Here is an 18,086-nt window from a genome sequence, read left to right on the forward strand (position 1 = left end):
AGATAGCAACATAACTGTTAGGAGGTCAATTATCTAATTGCAGCCGTTTAACTGTAGTAACTGGCCAGAGTGGAGAGGCTGAATTACTCAGATGACAGAAATGACTCATCAGATGAGGAGGACAACAAGATGAAGTTAACATTAGACGCAAGATAGCAAGGCTTTCTAGATATCTTACCTTGGTTTGGCTTCTACAATTGAATTATATCTTTGATAAAGAAAAAAACGTATGTTGTTAAATGGCCACGGTGAGATGTACACTAATGAGCGCTTTGTTGTATCTATTCACCCATAGATCAGTGACTAGGCTACCTGTCAGAATTTATGTATTGCCATCGAGGGATATATAATGTTTGTATGATGTGCGTGATGCATGATGGTTATTGGACTGAGACAACGTCATGAATTCTGTCAAACCAATGAGGCCAAAATATGCACGGCTGTGCTTCAGAATACTACATAACATGGCAAGTGACATCCAGTCCAGTTTTGGGGCAGAACACTCCATTAAATCCAGTGTAAAACTAAAGAAGTAGACCACAGACACTAAACATGCACTAATCATTGGACATCTTGGTTCAAAATGGGACACATTTTCACAAACCGTGGTTTCGTCATTAATAACTGAATGATTCAGTGTCACTGACTGGTCATGTTACCCTTATCTTATTATTCTTTCCTTACTTTTGGCCTTCTTATTACCCCCTTTGGGCCATATAACATGTTTTAAGTGGTTAATGTGCAATAAACTAGCCCTTCAGCGTCCTTTGAACTGCTACATAGCTGAAGTCCATGTTCGCTATGAGGTCATTCTTGTCGTTATAAAACATAGAGTAGTAGATTGTTCATAGCTAACAGAGGCCTTTGTGTGGGCGTATGAAATGGGTGCACATACACACACACACACACACACACACACACACACATGACTCTTGAGTAGGAGACAAGAAGGCATCTGGAAAAGGCATCGCTTTGGGGTCAATGTCCGTGCCGGCCCCCCAGAGAACAACGCTCTATCTGCCACATTGAGTGTATGTGTGTATGGGGGTTGGGGGGGTGGGGGTGGCCACATGCCCAGCATTTTTTAGGCCATGACTTTTTTTTCTGCTGTCGTTTATTTAAAACTGGAACATTCCTCCCAGTGCGTTTGCCTCCGTTTGACATCAGCCTCCCTTGCTTTTCACATTGATGTATGGTAGGGACTGTGACACATGCCATGTTTGCGTGTGTGTGTGTGAGGGTGTGCGTGCATTGGGGGGGAGTTGCGTTTCGGGCACAGGCTCTCCTTCGTCACCTCCCGGACGGGACGCGGGGGCACAGGGGTGCAGCAGCGGCCGTCCTGTTCCCAAGCCTCGAGCCCCTGGGGCCCCTGCTTGGGGATGATGGGATTTGCTGTTTGTTGCTGGGGAAGCACACATACACACACACTCACACAGCCTCTAGCACTCCCAGCGAATGGACGCAAACAGTATCAAGTGGAAAGAAAGAAATGACCGCTTGAACTCTTCTCTCCAAAGGGGTGCGTGAGAGCACCCTGTTTTCCCTGAAGAGTTTCATTAGATTAGATTTCTGAAAGCCTGTGTTTTCCAACAAACACCAACAAATCCCAATTCTACCCACTTGTCTTTTGAACACTGAAACCAGTTTATTGGGCTTGCCAGTCTTATTTCTTGGCATTTGAAAGTTCCCAATGTTTAAACTCTCAGTATAAATACTGTAGCATGTTGTAATACACCATTTAATCTTTTTCAAAGTAGCCATAAATTGCAATTTCCACCTGTTTTGTTTGTTCATCTTTGCATTTAGCATACGGGGGCAGTCGTGGGCTTGAGGTTAGGGAACGAGCCCTGTGACAGGAAGGTTGCTGGTTTGAGCCTCTTAGCTGACAGTACATGACTAAAGTGCTCTTGAACAAGGCACCTAACCCCCAACTGCTCCCTGGGTGCTGTGGATAGGGCTGCCCACTGCCCCCTAGTGTGTGTGTTTACTAGTGTGTTTGTGGTGTTTCACTACATGGATGAGTTAAATGCAGAGGTGAAATTTCCTTGTTGAGGGACTAATAAGAGTCACTCAATTCAATTTCTGTGCCGAAAAAACTACATTTATTGTGTCTGTTGTACATATACATATATTCATATATATTTTAATATCAAATATGCTGCCTGTTTTATCTCAATGAAGTTGTTTTTGTGGTGCAGTTTCAGTTGTTTTCACAGCAGGGGGTTCTCAACCATCATTGCTCTCTAGCAGCTCAACACAGAGTCAGTTCACACACAGAGAGCCAACACTGTCTTGGATAATCTGATAAGAGTTGAGGGGTAAAATCTTTCATGGATTTATAATAATCAGATAATTAATAATTAAGGGAATAAGACTACTTGGTAGATAGCTTTGGGTCTGAATTCTCAGAGTCTGGCTTCTAGTTTTAGAGTATTTGCACAGTTTTCAAAAGTTTTTTTAGAAAAGTTTTTTGTTTGTTTTTATTAGTGCACAGCACACTTTGTCTGTAGTCAGTGTTAGAATTTTGTTTTTCCCATTTAGAGAATTAGCTTATGTTACAATAACTATATTTACATGCAAATCAATGTTATTAGTCTAACTAGCTAATCGATATTAGGCTAACTACACAATCGTGAAAACAGCTTTTCAGAGCTTGTAAAACATGAAGAGCAGGCAGATATTATTAGGATTAGTCACGATTTAGAAATATAAACACTTTGACAACTGAACTGAATTTCACATGGAGCTTTGATGACTTTTCTGTAGCTTTCTCTGCAGTTCCTCCCATGGGATCACACTTTTAGAAAGAGGACGAGACGTCCCTCATGTTAAACATCTTGTCTGAAAAAAATATCATTAGAAATTTAAACTGAATACAAAAAAAGAAATCTGGGTATTTTTAAACAGTGGGAAACTCATACATGGATAAATTAGGTGCATAATGAAGGGGGTGGTTTACCTTATAAAGCCTATGCTGGCGTGCTTGTAAACAGAACTATGAATGGACTAATCTTTTATACAGCTCCTGTAAATGTTTCTGTTTGATCCAATATCTTAGACTTACTAAGAACTACCAGAATAGGAGCACTGGGACTGTTGCATCTGTTGAGTCAGAGTGTATTGTGCCATCAACTTCTGGAGAATTTGGTTATAAAGTCATTTTGTTCTGTTTTCCTGTTTATTTTAGTCAGTCCATGGCAAACTTTGCCTGTACTCAGTCTCAGCAAGTCCTAAGGCCCATTTTTTCCTTGTTTTTTTTTCTTGACAAGTACAATGAGATGTTGACTGACTGCTGAGAAAATCAGAAAACAGAACAAAACAGCTGTGCAACTCAAGCCTCTAAAGCAAACCTAAGCCATACATGATGTGAGTATCTTTTGGATGCTCTCTAGAATCACACTTGCCCATCAGGCTTCATTGCCTTATTTCTGAATGATCAGAGGCAAAGTACCTGCATTATAACATCCATATTTATTACACAGCTCATATACAGTTAGTAGAAGCACAATTTATCTGCAGTCAGTCCTGCCCCCTCCCCTAACTCACAAAACCTCAAAAGGCATAGAACAGAAGAAAAGAAAAGCAACAAATGGGCCTGGGCCCCACATCTTGTGTGCTTCTGGTTCAGTTGAGTCTTCAAGTAGCTGACGAGGCGCGGCTTAGTAAAGCCAAAACCATTAAATGAATGGATGTAAGAAGCTATGTAAGACGGTAACCTCAAAACAGGTTCACGTACTCTCGGCCAGACCACCAAAACCAGAGACCGTTGGGCTGCTGCTGGAGCTGTTAGTCAAACTGAAACGGGACGACCTCGGCTGTCACAGTGCAACCACCAGCACTACCGAGGGCAGCCGCTCTCTGTTACTCACAGCGTCCTCAGCAGCCAGACTCTGAGTTAAAATGTAACTTCTGAGCTGACGGTTCAAACTTAACAGGCTGTGAGGAATCTGAAGCTGATTTGCTGTTTTGGAGGCTTAGAATGGCAGATTTAGACTGCAGGGATAAGAAATGAGCCTACAGTTCAACCCCTTACTTTCATAGCTACATACCTTACATATAAGTTTCAAAGTTGCCAAATACTTAATGGGAATTGCTGAATAAGCCTGTAGTTAAACCCTTTGAAGTCATTATTGATATTTTAATGCATATTAATATGTAATTCATAGGGCTGTCAAATTATTTAAACACTGGACCAACAGGTTTGAGCCTGCACTGACTTTCAGTTGTTTCACTGTTGAAAATGACAAAAATATGGCAAAAAAGGACATTTTGCACATAACAATGAACTAAAATCATCTCTTCCATTTATATACGTGCGGAAATGATTGAAAGTTCAGAATCCACACTTTTGATAGAACTTGAATGAGCCACAAATGAGAAATGATTTAATAATAGTTAAATATTCAGCACATACTCTTACGATTTGACTAAAGAATAAGCATTGTAATCCATGTAGTTACTGAATAATAAGGATATTATAAGCCTGGGATTTTAAAGGCTTGGAGATAAATCAGCCCAGCTGCTGCTGCTGTATAGTGAGTTTTCACACTGCATGTTTACACCAGGATGAAATAAGTCATCTGTCTTTTTTTTCTTTTGTAACATGCTTTTCATCGAAAAATCCAACTAAATGTTGTTTCTGCTTTACTGTACTTTCCTACAAGGAGACGCGGGTTCTCCATGCGTTCTCCTGCCGCTTTCGATATGGCCTTTGACGGAATTGTGCTTAGATCATTTCTTCCTTTCCCGCTTTTCCTTTGAACGTGCCGGCGTGAGGGAGCAGCTTTCATATTTCTGCAGGTAGGCTGACATGCTGCGTATAATTAATCAGTGCCACGTTTTCTGAGAAGGAAAGGCAAAAATATTTTTCCGTGTCTAATTAGAGAAGGCAAAGTGGCCCATGGCAGCTATAACGGTGCGGCCTGCTGGAAAACGGCTGCCCTTTTGCTTTCCAGGTGTGTCGTGAAACACATGCTCACTTTATGTGTGTATGTGTGTGCATGAGCACGGTGTGAGGCTGATGGTTGCCCGCTGTTGCTGCAGGTGCAGGCAGTTAAACCAGATCATGGACTATAAACTGCTCTGCTGTTACATATGAGAGCTACAGGGGACACATGAAACGCTCCAGTTTGGTCTGCAGACTGTCACACTTTTTCACCACGTTTCACTTCATCAAGAGCAGGTAGCTCCATTGCGCTTGGCGTGGGGGGTGTTGGAGAGTGAAAGTGTAAGTAGACTTTCTTTAGATTGCAGTATGTAGTAATGTGCTCCAGCATGTTGTGGAGAAAACTAATGCACAAGCCACGAACCTGCAGCTGTAGGACCACGCACATTTCTTTCCGTCATGCGCATGTGTTTTAGGGAGGATCTCGCCAAACATGAGAGGATCAGGCATAACATTATGACCACCTCCTTGTTTCTATGCTCATTGTCCATTTTGTCAGCTCCACAGGACACTGTTGGCTGGATATTTTTGGTTGGTGGACTATTCTCAGTCCAGCAGTGACACTGAGGTGTTTAAAACTCCAGCAGCACTGCTGTGTCTGATCCACTCAGACCAGCTCAGCACACACTAACACACCACCACCACCACATCAGTGTTACTGCAATGCTGAGAATGATCCACCACCCAAACAGTACCTGCTCTGTGAGGGTCCATGGGGGTCCTGACTACTGAAGAACAGGATAAAAGGGGGCTAACAAAGTATGCAGAGATGGTTCTAAGCCCAGTTTGTGGTCCTGTGCAGTCACATGCTGAGTTTGTGGTCCCATGCACAGCCTTAATGTAGATGCATTGTGGTTTATTGGGACTGCAAGGTGCACTGGATATTCTCCATTGTGCGTTCAGACACCATGAAAAATAGCCCTCACACTATATAGTGAATAGAGCTTCGGCCTGTGTGTGTATGAGTCTTCTCTGTCCAGGCCAGATGTAAATGCTATGTATTAGTGGGCATGCTTGGCTGAAAGCCCACTGTCACACACTTTACTTCCTGACATGCTCCATGCCTCTTTCATGTTTACACCAAGCTTCTTGTCCATTCCACACACACACACACACACACACACTTACAGATGCATCATTCACATTCAGAACTGTGTATTATCTCACATCAGGCTCATGTGTCACACATAGATTAACACACACTTTTATATGATGTTCACACAGTATAAATCAATGCTTGCATGTCCTACATATGTGCAGATGTACACAAGGCAGTGGTGGACGGTGACTGTTAGAGCAAGACCTTCAGTTTAGGCCATAAATGTCAAAGAATGAGAATAAACCCACCTGTGCTATAAAGCTCACTTTGCTAGCACACCTAAAGGTGTTTAATGGTATGTTAGCAGTAACGTAACACTAGTACACATGAACAGTCTTTATTTGCTTTAGATTTAACAGAAAAGACTATCTAAATGTTTTATTTTTAAGCATTTCAAAGCCACTGACCTCTCATTTTTCTTGTACATTGCAGTTTTATAGTGAGACCTGGCGTAGAGCTGCTGCCACTGCCTGTCATTTCTAACAAGTGCCTGGAGTCTGGTTAGATTACTGCGGTCAGTGACATACCTAGTACTTCCAGAACACTTACAGTGACATTCATCCTCATAAAATCGATCCCACTAATTGTCCACTAAAGCATGACTGGTTGATTCCTCTGATTCTGATCATAGTGATGGTTAATGTAACATTTAAGGCCCTCAGTTCAGCTCCTGAAGGCCTAACCAATGGGAGAGCCCACTGTATCTAATAGGATATGACAGAGAAAAACATAACCTGATTGGCTAATTTGGGTTAAGATTTTAACCTTTTTATTTCCATCTAAACTCTATGATAAAATAAAAGTATCACTACAATTTTAGCAGAGCTTATACACCAGTTTGATGATACTATTAAATGGAATATATAGAGACGTAATTGAAGCTGTGAGGATTCTGCACTGATATGTGCATGTGTGTGTGCGTGTGTGTGTGTGTGTGTGTGTGTGTGTGTGTGTGTGTGTGAATGTGTGTGTGGGTGTTTAGCGCATGCACAGTTATTGATGAGTGTGAAACCATCATCTATTAAAATAACACATATAGAGCAGACCCTCGTGTCAGGAGTGTGAGTGTGAAAGCACCGTCTCTCCTCAGTGTGTGTATACGTTTGGAAGCGGGGGCTAACAGCTGTGTTTTGGTGCTCGGGGTCCACTGGTCAGGGTTTACGAGATGTGATTTGACAGCTGGACAGAAAGAGAGAAGACAAGTTACAAGTCACAGGACTGATACGGAGGAGTGTGTTTGTGTGTGTCCATGTGTGCACGTGGGCTTGTGTATGTGTGTATATATGAGTTTGTGTGCATGTGATTTTATATATTATGTCTGTGTGCATGGTGTTATATTTACACACATATATCATTGCTGTTATAATAAAACCTCAAAACCCTTTTTACACTATTTAAAAACATCAGCTGACCAATAGAAATAACTCTGAATTATGTTTTTTATTACAGTTAGCAGCACTTGAAGTTTGCATTTTTAAGAGAGAGAGAAAATCAAGCTCTACTCTTGCTTTACAATATGTGATACAACTCAACGCTATCAGTCTGAAAAGATGTGTTTCTGTCAAGATGGTGTGATACTAAGAAAAGGAAATTAAAGGAGCTGATCAATAAACAATAAAGCTGATGATTTTCTCAGAACAGTGGACTGACCACCCCAGAGCCCAGATCTCAAAGTCACTGAATGTGTGTTGGAAAATGGGATCATGAGAAGCATAAAATACAACCAACTTATAAAACTGAACTTTTACAGTACTACAGCTAGGCCTAGCTCATTTTTGCTAGCACCCCTATTGTGTTTCTAATGATCTGTTAGTGATAAAGTACTACTAGTGCACATAAAAAGTTTTGGTCTGCTCCAGATCCGTATGTTTCATTTTAAACCACATAAAGATACTAATGTTTACTTACCCTTGTGACTCTTTCAGTAGTTTGCTCTTTCTAATAATCACTGAAGTCTAAAATGCAATTAACTTCTAAGACTGAACTTGGGATGCGTGGAAAAATATACTTTCAGATTTCTCTTGAAAAGTGTCTTAAAAATGGAAGCCAAAATAAAGGCAAAGTATGTTTGTGTGAATTTATACAGTAAACATGTGTGTGTGTGTGTGTGTGTGTGTGTGTGTTTAGGCGAGTGGGGCGTAGGTTGTGCTGATGAAGGGCACGTCCTCCTGAATGAAGGCCCATTTTTTAGGCTTAAAGTAAACAGACGGCCGGCGGGGGTCTGGGGGGTTATGGGAAAGAAGGAAACAGCGATGCTAATCAGCCTCGCACACACTTCCCCCAACTGTACACCAACAGAGAGAGAGAGAGAGAGAGAGAGAGAGAGAGACAGAGAGACAGAGAGAGAGAGACACAGAGAGAGAGAGGTAAAAGAGTGAGGTATAGAGAGAGAGAGAAAGAAGGGAAGAGAGAGAGAGAAGGAGAGACAGAAAGAGAGAGGTAAGACAAAGTGAGAGAGACAGAGAGAGAGAGAGAGGAGGGGAGAGAGAGACAGAGAGAGAGAGGTAAGACAAAGTGAGAGAGACAGAGAGAGAGAGAGGAGTGGAGAGAGACAGAGAGAGAGAGAGAGAAAAAGAGAGAGAGAAAGGAGAGAGAGAGAAAGCAAGGTAATGAAATAAAAAGAAAAAGTGAGAGAAAAATACAGAAAGTGAGAGAAAGGAAAAGGCAGAAAGAGAGATAAAAAAACAAAAGAGTGAGCAAGGGACCGAGAGAAAGAAAGAGAAAGGGTGAGGGAGAAATGTTAGGGGGAGTGAGATTAATAGAGAGAGAGAGGGAGGGAAGAGAAGGAGAGAGAGAGAGAGAAAGAAAGGGAAGTGAGAGAGGGAGAGACACATTGAGAGAGGTAAGACAAAGTGAGAAAGTCAGAGAGAGACAGAGAGAGAGAGACAGAGAAAGGGGAGAGAGAGCGAGAGAGAGAGACAGAGAGAGAGAGGTAAAAGAGAGAGGTAGAGAGAGAGAAAGAAAGGGAAGAGAGAGAGAAGGAGAGACAGAGAGAGAGAGAGGTAAGACAAAGTGAGAGAGACAGAGAGAGAGAGAGGAGGGGAGAGAGAGACAGAGAGAGAGAAAGGAGAGAGAGCGAGAAAGGAGAGAGAGAGAAAGAGAGCAAGGTAATGAAATAAAGAGAAAAAGCGAGAGAAAGATACAAAAAGTGAGAGAAAGGAAAAGGCGGAAAGAGAGATAAAAAAGAAAGAGTGAGCAAGGGACCGAGAGAAAGAAAGAGAAAAGGCAAGGGAGAGAAAGTATGAGAGGGATTGAGATTAAGAGAGAGAGAATGAGAGAAAAGATGAGGAAAGACAGAAAGAGAGAGAAAGTAAGAGGCAAAAGAAAGTGATAAAAAAGAAAGAGTGAGCAAGGGAGTGAGTGAAAGAGAGAGGCAGAAAATGAGAGAAAGGAAGAGATGGAAAGAGAGGGATAAAAAGAGTGAGCGGAGAGACTAGGAAAGAATGAGGGAGAGAGAGATTGAAAGAGGGACAAAAAGTAAGAGAAACAGAAAGAGATCAAAAAGGATAGAGAGGAAAAAGTGAGAGAGGGATAAAAAGTGAGAGAGGGAGGGAGAGGAAAGGGAAGAGAAAAGAACAGAAAGAACAGGAATAGAGAAAGAATAAAAGGAAAAAAAGCAGAAAAGGGGGAAAGAGAATGACACGTGAGAACAGAACGAGTGAGAGAGTGATGTAAAAGGCAGGTAGATGGAGTTTAATGGCTCAGGCTCTGTAACCGTATTAGAACCGTATTAGAGCTTATTTAGCTTTATTAACTGTATGAGTGCAAATGGCACCACAGCCAAACCTCAGATGACGAAATAACACTCCACTTCCTCTTCCAGCTAATTTATGACTTCATTCCTGATCTTGCTATTTATTCATTTATGGAGAAATGGTGATATTTCATAATACTGTTGCATATACAGGCGTTACAGAAGTGCAGGGACACTTTAAAACATTTTAAATAACAGCATATTTTTATCTATTTGCAATAATCTAATGAACTGCAAGAGTGAAGCTCATTAAAGCTCTACCTTGTGAATAGTTTGTGTATTTTATCCCCATGTTATGATGTCAGCACTCATTAGTACTCTAGTCCCATACTTGGGCCCGATCCTATTTCTTCTTTTTACCCCTACCCCATGTTTTCAAGTGTCACCCTAGCCCCTTGGAGCTGAGTTACAAGGGGCAGTGGTTGAATTCTTCTCCTACAAAATAGGACCCGCTGCTCTGCAGGCGACCCTGCCCATCTTCAGTGATAGCAGAGGACAGTAAAGTTCAGCTCCTCACGGCTTGGCTTTAGTTACATTTAGGGCATCATATGTTTTCAAAGAGGGGACAATTATTTATTATCGCCCACCGCTTCTTTGGTGATACGAAGCTGAAGTCAGATATTCACCAGCTTCTTGTTTGAATTTTCCCGTTCCACCTTAAATGGCGCAGCAGTTACATTCAGGTGCTTCAGGCGTCAGAACTGCTGGACTATTTAAGGTGGAATGGGAAAGTTAGTTAGCTAGTTACAGAGACATTAGCATGGTATTAGTGATTTTTATGCTTGTTATGAAGAAAATGAGCATAATACACAAACAACATTAAACTAAGATAATATGATGGTTGTCATATTTAAAAAAAAAAAATTCATATGTGTGGATTTCTTTGGTCTCAAGTGCTCCATCTTGCCTTTTTTACCTTTTTTCTCATAACACTCTGTTTGGAGTCTCTGAAAAATCTCCGTTTGGAGGGCCATGCAGCCCTAACACTTCACCCTACCCCTCTATCTCAACAAACACTGGGACACCCTGCCCCGGGATGTGAACGTGGAAAACAGAGGCCTACGGGCTAAGCGGTAGGGTGATGGGTGAAACGAGATCGGGCCTTGGTATCAGTATTGGGCTGATCATTAGATATCAGATTGTTCCAGGCCTTAAAATGGAAAAGAATTGCTTGTAGAGCCATAAAAAATAAATCAAAGTAATGTTATGTTACTACTTCAGTAAGCCCATATTAACATCCCCCGATAACACTATCAGTATAACATCAAAAAAATGATATCAACTTTCACATGGTTGACCATTTAAGATTAACATAACAAAACATTTATTTCTATGGTTCAATATACACTTCTCTGTTAATAACAGGATTTCTCAGGGCTGTGCACTGGACCTGCCTTGAAACTCACTCACTCATGTTTAACAGGCTGAAGATTGTCCATAAGGGGGTGCTGTTAGCACTGAAATAGCTTGAGGTGCTTAATATCATTGACAATGTATGTACCTTTGATCTAGGAAAGCTGAAAAGTATCAGATTTTTATTTGTTTTCGGTCACAAATATTCTTTGCATTCAATAAGTCATGTGAATAGGAATATATTTGATAGGTAAAAAGTTAACTATTTTTTTTTTAGTTATGTCAGAATTTTGATGAACAAATCAGTGGAAATTATTATTTGTGAATATATATATATATATATATATATATATATATATATATATATATATATATTCACAAATATAAATATGTATATATAACTTTGTGTCAGGTTATTTATATTGATATTTTCATCAGAAATGCTGATATACTATAAACAGCTGCATGTTAAAACAGTAAAATGTCAAAGAATGAACTTCTTGTGCTGACAGGAACAAAATAAAGAACCCTGCAAAAAAGGCCTGAGAAAATTAGATTTAAAAGGTATTTGTAATGTTTGTAATTTTTGTATCTTTGCCTGTTTATTTAACTATTTTCAAACTTTGCCCACTGTTACTTTTGACTACTTCTGGCTAATAAATGCTTCGTTATGTTAAACCTAGTTTGCTGGTGATAGAACTGAACAATTGGCTGTCCAGGAAATATCTGGAACTAAACTTTGTTCTTCAAACTAGCTAATGAAATATCATTGATCAAAATGTAAAATTCGTGTTACTTTTTATTGTATTTGTATTTATTTGCATTGATCCTAAAAAATATAAGGTGCTTTTTACAAGTAGAACTGTACTCACTGCAAAGATAAATGGTTTTAAACAATGTGCCTAGGTGTAGAGCACTGTATACCTGTATATACTGTGCCTAACATGACACATGACACAGTAAAATAAAAGTTAAAGTAGACAGAGTTGGTCAAAAGTACAACCCCATTTCCAAAAAAGTTGGGATGCTGTGTAAAACATAAATAAAAACAAAATGTAATGATGTGTAAATCATTGAAACCCTATATTTAATTCAAAATGATACAAAGACAACAAGTCAAATGACATTTTATAGTTTTTTGAAAAAACATAGAATTTAATCCAATTAGTCATTTAAAATATGGTCTACATGATTTGCATATCATTGCATTCTATTTTGTATATATATTCTGCACAGCATCCCAACATTTTTGGAAATTGGAAAGAGTTGCAGTTAAAAGTTACAGTATAGCCTGTAAGACATTTTATAATAATTAAACTGTTTTATTTTAATTGAAGAGTAAAGTAGCCAGAAAGTAGCCAGAGCATTCCCATACTTTTGATGGGTGGTATATACTGTAGTGGGAACAATACCACTCTCATGTTGAAATGCCAGTAATCCCAGGCATGAGTCATCTGTAGCTGATACAGAACAGGGAGATGCATGAGAAATAAGATATTCTCAGCTCTGGTGAGGTTTCATCTGTTGTGTCAGTGAGTGGAGGGGCTTGTGTGAGTATGTGTGTGTGTGTGTGTGTGTGTGTGTGTGTGTGTGTGTGTGTGCGAATGCATTCCTACATTATATGAAATATTCATAATGTTCTTAGCCCTGTGACTTCTCGGTCAGATCAATGGCCTGGATAGTTGCAAGTACAGTGTGAGCTAATGAAGTACACCAGGGGTGTGTGTGTGGTGGTGGTGGTTTTAAAAACACTGGCTTCAAGAAATTATTTTTTTAAAGAATTATATATATGTATAGATAGATAGATAGATAGATAGATAGATAGATAGATAGATAGATAGATAGATAGATAGATATAGATATATAGATATATAGCTGCTGTAAGAAGGAAACATATCTCCATTTATGGCATTTTTTACAGAATTTAAAAATGACAGTGGACTTTTACAATGTGCCAAAATTTCATGATGAACGGACCACCAGAAATGCTCCAAAAGTGCTTGGAAAAACTATTCCATAACTCCCATACACACACACACACACACACACACACACACACACACACATATATAGTGAAACATCTATAGAGATAAAGAGAGGGCATGTGTAACACATGAGTAAGTAAGAGAGAGAGGAAGTGAGATTGAGAGAGAGAGACAGATTAAGAAACAGAAACATAGCAGATGCCCAGAGGGTGGAGGAGAGAAGAGGAGAGGAGAGGAGGAGAGGGAGGGGGGCAGGAGCAATGTAATTTAATTAGTTCCACAATAGGGTGAATGGACAGACACGTGGTTGAGCTAATGGACAAGTGAGATGTGCTTTTTGGTGGCAATAATTGTTCTGAAAGAGCCCGGCATTTGTTCAGGCAGCCTGCTCCTCTGAGATGGTGGACAGCAGGGGGGCGGCCCCAGTAGAATCCCAGCCCTACCCACACCTCCATCACCAACCCCCTCCTGAAATGCCCCCCAGCCCCCATGGTCCTCATGACTCTAAGCAGGACGAGACTGACTGCTGCCGCACACCAGTGCAAAACACTCTCCGATGGACCAGACTAGTGTTTACAGATATATTACACTTAAAAAAAACATGTTAAAGTTACAATGTATTTACATTTTAAAAAATGCAATGTTATTTTAATAATTACACCTTCTTTAGTCTCAATTTAGCAATATTGTTTTTTAAATCAATCATATAGAATTCCAAGCACCCCACAGTCATGTGTAAAGGCTGAAGCCATCATTTGAAAAAAATAAAACATATTTTGTAATTTTAACTACAATAATCTATCCATGACTATGGAATATATGAATTACCTGACATAAAGAGAACAAATGCCAAATAAATATAAAACGAAAGTTCCCAGGAGTCGTGTCACTGGTGTTATCGCGTAACAAAAATGTCTTATTTTGAAATAAAGATCACACTGATGACATTACTTGACTTGCTTTAACCTGTTTTCTGAAGATCTATCATGATTTAATATGATGGTTTTAGTTGAAGTCACTGGTGTGATCTACTTTATTCTTAGGTAATTGTGAAAAAATAGAATACAAATGGGTTAAATTACATATTTTAGTGGATATTCCATGACTGACAACATAGCAGCCACTTTTCCTTAAAACCGTCTCTGGTGTTACCTTTATTACGTGTAACTCCAACGAGGATCAGTAACACCAGTGACTCCAATGGATAGACAGGAAAGTATATATATATATATGCAAATGGTCCGTATTTTGTCCCCACGTTTTTTAATCCCTTCTTGACTGAACAAGCTGTGATGATATGATGAATGTGATTGCGTTTGGCCCCTGACTCTCAGTGCTGACATTTTTATGTGCTTGTGCAGATTGGCCAGCTCGCTTGCTACTGTTGCTGCACCTCCACCTTTCGCTCCTGATTTCATATCTCGTAACTGCTGAAACCATGACAACAGCACTCCTTAGGATGAGAAAGGTAGACATCAAAGCCATGCAGTTACGCGCGTCCGGCCTCAGCTTTGCTAGCTCAGAAAGCGGCCTGAACTAACCTCTCCATGTTGAGCCTAAATGAGTTCTTTTACAGCTGTTGCACTTACTGGGATGTTGAAAATCGTGCTAACACTATAACGAGCGTCAGAACACAGGCTAAGGCTGAATTCACGTGACGTGTTGTATCGGCTGACCACAGCAGCCTATTTTAAAGATGGAAGAAATCAAATACATTGAAAGCAAAATTATTTGGTGTTGTCGTTTCAAATGATCCCATTTGTGGTTGATGTCATTTAAACAGCGGGTAGATCATTTGGAAAACTAGAGCCAATCGCTCTCCAACATTTTAGCACACACTAAAACTTTTGCTTCTTAGAAATATATGAAGCTATAACTTATTATTATGTTCACTGGGATTTTTGCAAACATGATAAAGCTCATTATTACAACTAGTAGCGGACGGTATACTGGTTCATCTAAAGGAATGGCTGATCTTTTAGCTTTAGCCTTAACCTAACATGAACCCCAGAGCAATTGTCACGCTACCTCTCCTAGCCCCGAGAAGCTGCCTGACTTGGTCAGCTACATCAGTCTGAAGTGTCCAGTTTTTTTTTTTTGTTCCACCTTAAATTATGTAGAAATTGAAGGTGGACCATGAAATTCAAAAAGCTGCAGAACAAGAGACCTTGTAGAAATTCAGACGTGATGCAACATTTTTGCAGGGTAAGCAATACTGACAAAGGGTTATGTACATGTTGTTTGCTTTTACTGTTTCACACACACACATAAAAAACTTGAGATTTACTGTGGTTGTTAAAAATGGTTGAAATATGATGGTACATCCCAGAATGATAATCTTCTGTTAACCTACAAAAAATGATTAATTATATATGATGTAATTAAAAAATTAAGTAATATGTGATATATCGCTGACGTGGGAAGAAAACCTTGTATCTCCAAAATGGTAACTTTGCAGGAGATAGAAAAATCCTACTTTACTTTTATGTAAGTCAATGGAACCAGAGTTTATTCCAAGTCATTTCTGGACATTTCTTTTGGTCTACTTATCATGAAATTCACACCAGTGTAAAGGATAAAAGGTACTTTTAAATTATGACAAAAACTGAAAAATGTCAAAGGTGGAGATGCAAGGTTTTCTTCTAGCAACAGTGAAATACTGAAATCATCAGAACCTTTAACTACTAGATACAGTCTACCTACAAAATAGCCATATTAGATGTCAATTCATAGGAGTTACAGGACTCTAGCATGGGGATTTATGTGATTAGTGACTGCCAAACAGGCTGCTGTGCGATGCTTGCTGTCTTTAGGGCTCATTTCCCACAGCGTTAAGGGCTGCTCAGAAGCAAAGCGCATGCTTCCCATAATGCAGATGGGCCAACAAGAAAGAGAGAGAATGCTTTTTCCACAGCTGTATCCCAGCGACAGCTTTGTTTTGGGGAGTCAACAACTTCAGGAGTTGGAGTCACAGTCCGGCTTGGAGACTGAATGAATTTCGGATTCGTGAATCAAGCCCAGCATTCCCTCGTGTTTGCAGGCGAGCGCATCACGAGGTTCGGAAGCTCTCTCACGTCAGAGCAGAGGGTTTTCCCAGATCCTTCCAGAGTCAGACTTCTCAAAAAACAAATTAGGAGTCAAAAAGCATGTGCGGTTGTGTGTAAAAGATGATGATGATGATGATGATGATGAGGATGATGATGATGATGATGATGATGATGATATGATCATTATGATGATGGAGAGCTTGCCTTTTTTCCATTGTGGAGGTGTTTCTGGAATCATGGAGTTTTATTTTTCCATCCCATCAGAGACAACCCACTTCAAAAAATACCAGCCCTTTCTTTTTTTTTGACAAGCCTCTGCTGTGAACGCCCCGAATATTTATCAGTGTTTAGGTGACGCCAGATTAGACATAACACATAAATGACCAGCAGCCCCTTCCCAATTAAAACTAACTCGGTTAACCCCATGGACTCCATCTATAGAATCCCACTAACAGGCATTTACAGCATTGATGTCCAATCGCTCAATAAGCGCTTCCATTGCTGCATCAAAGCAGCATGAAGAAATGACAGGCTTCAAGTACCCCGCTGACTCCCCCACCTCCTCCACCTCCGTCTCCTCCTATAAAGAGAAAAATGCCACTCAGCAAGCCCTGTCTATGATATTAGTCAGCAACCCCATTAGTCTTAATGGCTGCCTCTGGGCACTGAGGAGCCTAGCTTGTCCTTTTAAAGACTATACAAGGAGCTCATTAAGGCTAAAACAAAGAGGGCTAGTGAGAGAAGGAGGGAGAGAACCAGTGAATGAACAAGTGACTAAAAGGGGTGGTGGGGGAGTGGGAGATCGCCTCCCACTTTTATTGCCCTCCTCCAGCCCTCTGGCTTGAAGGGCCTTCGAGACCGAGGCTCTGACCGCAGGAGCCCCCTTAAGATCTGAGCATTTTGCGCCATCGCTCATATCTGTCGGCTGAAACGTTATCCAGACGGGCTAATGGCTAGCATGCGAGGGATCCCTGTTTAAAAAATCCATAGCTGATCAATAACACTGGCTCCCTGCTCTCTCGGATCCATTTGAAGATGGGTGGCATCATGGCCAGACTTGCTGCTGAGCAAGACCAGCCAGTATTGACCAGGCTAACAGGGTTATTTAGCCTGGTGGGGTTGAAATGCAACATGCGGTTTTTGCTGCTAAGAAAGGATCTTTGATTAAGACTAGCAAAAAGGCTGGTTTTCATTTTCGGAAACGCCATAGCTTGCCGTTTGCTCCCGACGTGGATGAATGGTTTTTGACAGCCTCTTCTCACAGTTGTCAAAAGCGTTGAGTTCCACTTGGGAAATGAGCCGATCAGCACAATGACAATCGTGATGGCGATCCGTTACCATGGCAGCTAATTAACTTAATGCGGGCACAGACGTACCCCCCCAAACAACACCAATCCTCTCTTCTCCATCTCCCTCTACTTCAGTCATGGACTATAATGGACCATAATGTCTCACCCAAAACCATTAAGGACAGGTTTAATTTAGCTCACCCCGATTAGTTATCTCTTTCTAACCGAGGCTGCCTCTGTGAAGATAATCTTAATATAGACCATGGACAAAGAGAGCTTGCAATTACAGGCTGTGATGGTGAAAGGACAAGTTGAGTAAGTTGTAAGCAGCCACAATGGTCAGTTCTCAGCTAATTTCAGCAATCTCTGAAGAGGAACCAAGAGGTTTCCAATCCAGTTTGATCTCCCAACCTCTTCGAAACCTCCGCCGCTGGCCTTTCCCAAACGCTTGTCTAGGACGGCCCTGTAGATGCGGTGAGAAGATCCTCTGTAAAATGGCAGGTTTGGGTTTTTATAGGCCCAGTCAAGGTGGGCAGGAAATACTCTGAGGTGTTTATGAGGTTTGGGCCAGCGTTACGAGGGCACTTGCTCCCTTCACAACAGTCCCACGCCAA

The 18,086-nt window shown here is 40.7% G+C and overlaps 1 protein-coding gene across 1 annotated transcript in view; it reads left to right on the forward strand.

Moving 5' to 3' along the window:
- Positions 1 to 18,086, forward strand: part of ets1 (v-ets avian erythroblastosis virus E26 oncogene homolog 1) — a 76,142-nt gene that overhangs the window by 19,337 nt on the left and 38,719 nt on the right. The gene's annotated exons all lie outside the window — the stretch shown is intronic.

This window comes from Pygocentrus nattereri, chromosome 7 (assembly GCF_015220715.1).
Source record: "Pygocentrus nattereri isolate fPygNat1 chromosome 7, fPygNat1.pri, whole genome shotgun sequence".
NCBI lineage: Eukaryota > Metazoa > Chordata > Actinopteri > Characiformes > Serrasalmidae > Pygocentrus > Pygocentrus nattereri.